General features: G+C 43.0%; 1 protein-coding gene and 1 pseudogene across 1 annotated transcript in view; both read right to left on the bottom strand.

Moving 5' to 3' along the window:
• LOC102865183 overlaps positions 1–7737 on the bottom strand; it is an 8700-nt pseudogene extending 963 nt beyond the window's left edge.
• Positions 1–7738, bottom strand: part of CP (ceruloplasmin (ferroxidase)) — a 90613-nt gene that overhangs the window by 73823 nt on the left and 9052 nt on the right. The window lies entirely within an intron of this gene.

Raw genomic sequence — 7738 nt, forward strand, 5'->3', positions numbered from 1 at the left:
TTCTTTTTCGCTGCCATTTCTTACGTTGAAAGAACTGAAGAAGAAATTCAATTCAAGCCTTGAGTTGCAATACTTAAGGATGCTGTGGGCAGAATGTTGAACGGTCCAGGAAGCATCAAAAGAAGATGGGAGGAGTACAAAGAAATCACTAAACCAAAAAGAATTGACTGACACAAAGAATTTTATAAAACAACACATGATCAAGAGGCAATGGTGATGAAGAAGGAAGTTCAAGCTGTTCTGAAGGAACTGGCATAAAACAAGGCCCCAGGAATTCATGGCATACCAAATGATATATTTCAACAAACAAATGCTGCCCTGGATACATTCACCAGATTGTGCCAAGAAATCTGGAGGATAACTACTTGGCTGACTGGAAGAGAACCATATTTATTCCCATTCCCCCCAAAAGATGATCCAACAGAGTGTGAAAATTATCAAACGATATCACCAACATCACACAGAAGGAAGATCTTGCTGAAGATTATAAAAAAATGAATGTAACAGTACATCAGTACAACAGTACTACAGAATGCTGCCAGATGTGCATTTTAAAAGAGACGATGGTGTTATAGCCACTAGGGACAAGATAGCCAATGTTGGATGGATCTTAGCTGAAAGCAGAAAGTACCAGAGGAATGTCTGTGTTTCATTGATTATCCAAAGGCATTTGACTGTGTAGATTACAACAAACTGTGGCTAACTTTGAGAAGACTGGGAATTCCAGAACACTAAATTACATTGTAATTTCTGAATATTGATCCTACTTCCTTGCTCCTACCTTTTGCATTCTGTTGTTAATTGCCATCGAGTTGAGCACGACTCAGAGTGACTCTATGAACAAAAGACCTGAAGCCTTTCTAGAACTATAGTAATTTCTCCCAAGTTCATAGAGTTTCCAGAGGCATGTGGTTTAGGAAGTGGATGCCACTCTTGTTCCCAAACCTATTTTAAACTGGGAGTTCCACCAAACACTGTCCACTATGGGCAATCATTATGGAATTTGACATCCCAATGGCACAAGGTTCAGAATCACAGCAAATCCAGATCACCTAAGCATAGCAAATTGACAGAAGAGTGCTGTACAATTCAGAAGAATGTTTCTCCAAAAAATAACAAGACCTCCAGGATGTCTTCTTGACACTAAACAAGAGGCTCAAATAAAAAAAACCAACTAACCATCCAACCCAACCATCAACCACAATCAAGAGCGCCTATCTTACAGAGTCCTTTTGCATTCTAGACAGCTATTATTATTCATCTTGATTGCACGTTGGACAATTTCAAACAGCAAAATTTGGTAGAAATCCTCAACTTACTCCTCTTTTGCTTTAATCGTTTGTGTTTATATTTGAATAATAGTTGTATTATTGAACAGGGATTCCTTGCAGCATTGTGCTTTAGGATGGATCTTGAAATGGTGGTTTTGACAAACAATACAACTCTTCTTCCTCATTTTTTCCATTTCCAGAATAGCAGATCATCTAATTGTCTGATTCAAAGTGGTTTATTCACTCGTTAAGGCCTAAAATGCTGATCTTTATGTGCTTCACTTCATTTTTTTGCAATGCCCAATATTTCTATATCCAGAAATTGATGGTTTACCAATTGACATATTCAGATAAACTGATGCAACCATGGATGTGCTCACCAGGTTGTGCCAAGAGAACAGCTACCTGGCCAACTGACTTAAAGAGATCCATATTTATTTCCATTCCCAATAAAGATTATCTACCAGGATGTGAAAATTATCAAACAATTAATATTCTACATAGGCAAAATCTTGTTGAAATTATTAAAAAACAAATGGAACAGCACATCAACAGAGAACTTTCAGATACTCAAATCAGACTTAGAAGAGACCATGGCACTAGAGAGATCATTGCTGATGTCAGAGGGATCTTAGCAGAAGGCAAAGATGAAACAGAAGAATGTCTATCTGTATTTTATTGACTATGCAAAGATATTTTACTCTCAATCCCCTCAAAATTATGGCCAACACTGAGAAGAATGAGAATCCCAAAACACTTTTTTGTGCTCATGAGAAAGCAATGCTTAGCCCAGAGGTGGTTGTCCAAACACAGAGCAAGTGAGCATGTTATGATTTAAAATAAAGAAAGATGTGCATCAGGGCTGTATCCTTTCTCCATACCTATTCATTCTGTATTCTGAACAAATCCTTTGAGAAGCTGAACTTTATGGAGAAGAATGTGGCATCAGAATTGAAGGAAGATGGGGGAGCGATTGGGAAGGGAGAAAAGTGCAACAATGAATGAATGGAAATCCAAAGTCTCTGCAAATTTTCACTGAAATTAATAATAAATTAAAAAAAGAATTGGAGGAAGATTCATCAACAACCTGTGTTATGCATATGCAGATTACACACTTTGCCTGCTGAAAATGAGGAGGACTTCAAGCCTGTAATGCAAGAAGATGAAGGTCTACAGCCTTCAATATGGATTACATCTCAAGATCAAGAAGTAAAAACTTCCCACCACTGGACCAATGGTCAGCATCATGATAGATAAAAGGTCAAAGTTATCAGCAATTTCCTCGTACTTGAATCCACATTTAACACCCTGGGTATTTGCAGTCAGGAAATCAAAAGCAAATTGCACTGGGAAAATGTGTTGTCAGGGACCTCTCTAGAGAGCTTAAATACAATGATATCAGTTTAAAAACCTAAGAGATACTTCATCCAAGTTATGGTCTTCTGAATTGTTTGCTATGCATCTGAAAGTTGGACAATGACTAAGGATGACAGAAGATCAATTGATGTCTTTGGGTTGTAGTGTTGGAGAACAGTAATGAGTATCCCATGGACTCCCAAGAGAACAAACAAGTCTGTTCTGAAGAAAGTAAAATCAGGGTACTCCTTAGAGGCAAGGATGGTGAAACTGTTTCACATACGTTGGGCATGTTGATAGGAGGGGCCAGTCTTTGGAAAGCGACATCATGCTTAGAACGGTAGAGGGTTAGAATAAGAGAAGTGGACCCTAAATGAGATGGATTCACACAGTGACTGTAACAGCAGATTCAAGTGTATTGGAGACGGTGAGGATGGCGTAGGATAAGGCAGTGTTCCTAGCTGTTGTTCATAGGGTCACTGTGAGTTGTAATGGACTTGATGACACACAACAACAACAATAGCAAATATGGTGCACTAAGGAGTTCTGGTGGGTGATGTGTCACACTGCTAACCAAAAATTCAGCAGTTTGAAGCTACCACTTTTCCCTTGGAAGAAAGACATGCAGTCTCTTCCAGTAAGATCACAGCCTCAGGCACCTGATGGGGGCTGCTGGGATTTGGAATCAACCTCCAAGTATTAGCGAGTAGCTATATAAGGCCTACTGGTTAACCTCCTAAATTGAAAGTAAACTATCTTATTCACTATGAGGACCATGGGAGTGACAGTTTGGCATCATTCAAAGTCAAAAGTTCTGGGAATTAGAGAAGAGCATCTTAGGTCGACCATATTAGAAATTCAAAAAGGAATCTCAAGGCGTTTGTCAAAATTAACTGGTGCAAGAAGGCAAGACACATTCTAGATGTATATATTACAACCTCCGACGACTTATATGTCCTGATTGGTGGTATAGTCTGTAGTGAGTTGCTGACTCAAAGGTGATGCCTCTCCGTTGGTTCGAATTCACTAGTGACTTCATGGGAGAAAGATGGGCAATTTCCTCTTGTTCTGTTTACAGACTCGGAAAACCCAAGTAGAAGTCTGATAGGAGTCAGCTCTAGCCAATGGCAATGAGTTTTGTATTTGCTTTGGTCTCGCTTCACTGCCAGACCTAATTTTCAATTTTGTTTGGATGTGGCCTCAGGGGACTAGAAATTGTGACAATAAGTTGAAATGTGTGAAATACAATACAGTGACTTAATTGGCTCTTTCTTGCAGGCTGTTCTGTGCTCTGATTATTCGCGCCACACTCCCGAGAGAGCACAGTTCGACTCCGTCACATGGAGTTGCATGGGTTGGAGCAGACTCCATCACATCCAACAATAACAACAGAGCTTTATTTTTGGTTTGTTATTTGGCAGTCTTGGAGAATGTGTCATGTTGAGTGAATTTTCCAGACTGTCTCAGCTAATTTATTTTGTAACCCTCTTTGAAGGGGTTTTCTTTTTATGAAAGCTTTCACTGCCAATTATTTTGGTTTCCCTCATGTTACTAGAGTGTTTCAAAATGTGTCAAAAAAGTTTTTGTTTTCTTCCTTGCTTTTTTAAACAGAGGGTATGAGCGGGGTGGAATTTAATGTGTTGGATTTTTTTCCCCTGTTAAAAGTAGTAAAAAGGAATCCTTACTGCATCACAATCATGTAAGATAATGATTTTAATCCATAACACAGCAAAAGAGAAGAAGACCCTGAATGAGATTGTTTGATACAGTAACTAGAGCAAAGGGGGTGGGTGTATCTGAGTCAGTGAGATTGGCTCAGGACAGGGCAGGTTTCAGAGCTATTGTGCTATGAGTCTCAGGTGACGTGACTTGATGGTACATAACAATAACAACCCAGGATGCAATATTATCTTTTTGTTACCCTCTCTTTGGTCAAAATGTGAGCTAGTACTTCATGTTGGTCGTTTATGTGTTTCTAGCGACAACTTCACTGGACAATTTCTAGTTTACTGGGTTATACTTCCCTGTGATGTTCCTTAGAGGCAAGAATGGGGTTGAGCATGGCAGAGATGAGTGAGGAAAACACAGCAGGTCAAGTTTCAGTCTGTGGTTTATCGCCAGCTAGACAGCACCTATCAACACTAACATAATGGGCAGTAAAACTAGATAAGGGAGTTTATAAGAACTATCTCTTGGGTAAAGAAGCCGGAGCAAAAAGAAGCTCAGTAGTACAGAGATTTAAGACTTTTTCACTTCCAGATCCAAATTGTTTTCTAGAGTTTTCCAGAAGATGCACTGACACTATATAGTTAATGGAGGGAGTAATGGTGACATAGTCCTTAATCTTCAGTATGGATTACATCTCAACATCAACAAGAAAACAAAGATACCACTGGGCTAAAAAGCAGCATCATGATAGAGAGAAGAAAGATTGAAATGGTCAATAACTTCATCTTACTTGGGTCCACAATCAGGTCAAGAAATCAAAATATGTATTGTGTTGGGAAAATCTGCTGTCAGGGATCTTTCCAAAGTACTGAGGAGTAATGATGTCAGTTTGAGCACTAAGGTGTGCCTGATTCAAGTCATGATCTTTTTTTTTTTTTTTCCCATGAAAATAATTTTATTTCCACTTCCTTCAAGGGGAAAAAAAACCACCATATAATTTTGAAGAACACCTGTATTCCTGGAAAAATTACATGCTGGGTTCTGGTCAAACCCCCTCCCCACAAAAAAGAAATAACAACTCGCAGAGGGGGCATGCTTAGAGCAGAGGACCACAGCTAAGGGGACTGAGGTACAGCATGCCCAATGACACTGCCAATTCCTGTGCATTAGGCATCTCTCAGCAAGGTTCTGCACACAATTGATATTTTGCATCTGTCCCTGGACCAAATCCGATATTTTTTTTCAATATATCTTTGTTGGTACGAGGGGGGTGGAAGAAGCACAGAAGCACACAGCAAACAGTACAAGAGTATTCATTCTCCTGGGAAGGAAGAGTCCATGCCAGAGGTCCATGGCCAGACTGGCTAGGATCACTGTCATTTCAAATCTCCAATTCCTTTTCAGTAACCAGTTCTTGGCAGGTAGGAGCAGGCTTTGTGCCTGGCGAATGCTATCAGAGTTGCAATCTGAAGGCGGGGACAGGGAAGGAAGGAGGGAGGAGAGAGCAAGTTCTTATGGTTATTGCTGTCACTGAGGGGGGCTTCCAATGGCGCTTACAGAAATGACATTTTCTGGGTAGTCTTCTGTGTACTTCCATGTGGGGAGAACATGCCATCTGGCTTGAGCAAAGAGACCACACAAATGTTGAAGCTGCATTGTGCCACCTCCTTGGGCAGAGGTGACTGTTCGCTGGTTGCAGGGGGAGCCTGCCCAAGGACGCTCTGCAAGTACTGCCAGATGTCACATTACCTCTGCACAGCTTTCTGATCTGGCTCCCCATCCGAGCTCTCCTCGTCCACAGGGGTAACGGCTGGCACTGCTGGAGTCATGGTGACAAGTGGGGAGGGTCCCCGGTGGGCGCTTCGGTAGCTGCTGTGCATGCAGTTGGATGTTGGCTCCTCCATCAGATGCCCTCCGGCCAAGGGGGCCCATTCCATTTAGCAGCTGTAGGGTGGGTGGCTGTAATAAGGACTGTTCCTTGTACTCCAGCTGCCCAGCTGGCTGCAGATTTTGCATGGGCAACAGATTGTGCATGAAGTTCATGTTAGGAGCCACCTGCAGGAACGGAGCTTGTGAGTTGACTCCAGGAAACCCAGGTAGGAGTTTCTGTAAATCTTCCATAACTTCCGTGCGTGGGTCGGCCACCCCCACAGTGTGCCTCCTCATTGACAGATAGCGCACTAATGCTTCAGGGGAAGGTTCTTCACCTTCATCACTGTCTAAGTTTACGGTGCCATCCGCCTCTATAATTTGGTTCTCTGGATTGATCAGCTGTACCTGGGGAACGTTGATGTTCACGGTGGTCCCTGTCTGCTCCGCCTGGATATTGACTGGTGTTTGAAAGGCCATGGCTCGGGGCATGCTAGGTGCTCCAACACGCAACGTTTTATGTCTCTTATGTCGATCACACAGCAGGCTGTAGATTGCACTATAGTGATCGTAGGCATCTGATCTTAATGACTGCAGTGTCCGCTCTTTGTCCAGCCCCATGTCCTCCATGGCCAGGAGGACCTCTTTATTCAGTGGGGCTGACAGCCTTTCTTCCTTTAATTGCTGGCATTCAGCTATTAACCTGTCAAAGTTGGGGTCGGCATCCCCAAGCTTCATCCACTTGTGTTTGCAGATCTGCTCCATGGAGAGGCGCTTATTCGGGTCTAACACCGCATGTGGCGAATCAAGTGCTCACATTCTGTGGACATAAAAAACGGGATGCGGAACTTTCCACTCAGCACGCGTGCCCGCAGATTCTGCAGTGTGCTCCCATCGAATGGTAGGGCTCCACACACAAGCACGTAGAGGACGACTCCAAGGCTCCAGATGTCCACTTTGGGCCCATCATATTCCTTCCCTTCAAAGAGTTTGGGTGCAGCATAGGGAGGGCTGCCACACCATGTCTTCAGCAGCTGCCCAGGAGTGAAGTGGTTACTGAAGCCAAAATCTGCTATTTTGATATTCAGGTTGGCATCCAGAAGCAAATTTTCTGCTTTTAGATCACGGTGAACAATGTTCCGACAATGACAAAAATAGACAGCTGTGACGATCTGCTTGAACTTCCGACCGGCCTCCTTTTCTGCTATTCTGCCATGTGCCACCCGGTGGTCAAATATATTTCCCCTCCACTAGCATATTCTGTCACCAGATAAATCATCCGATCTGTCTCCATAACCTGGTAGAGCCTGATGATATGGAGGTGGCAAAGCAGCTTCATAATTTGAACTTCCCGGAAAATCTTCTTTAGATTCTCTTCATCCAGCTGAGTCTTGTCTATGATCTTGATAGCAACCTTAGCCTTGGTCACTAGGTGCGTGGCCCGCTTGACCACCGCGAAGTTGCCCTTGCCAATGGTGCGGTCGATCTCGTAGTAGCCGATGCGGGCGGGCACCGGCCCGCGGGAGGCCGGGGCTGCGGGACGGGACGAGGCAGCCGCCGGGGGCACGGCCGGG

This window comes from Elephantulus edwardii, unplaced genomic scaffold (genome assembly GCF_000299155.1).
Source record: "Elephantulus edwardii isolate Elephantulus edwardi_28Jun2011 unplaced genomic scaffold, EleEdw1.0 scaffold00169, whole genome shotgun sequence".
NCBI classification, from domain to species: domain Eukaryota; kingdom Metazoa; phylum Chordata; class Mammalia; order Macroscelidea; family Macroscelididae; genus Elephantulus; species Elephantulus edwardii.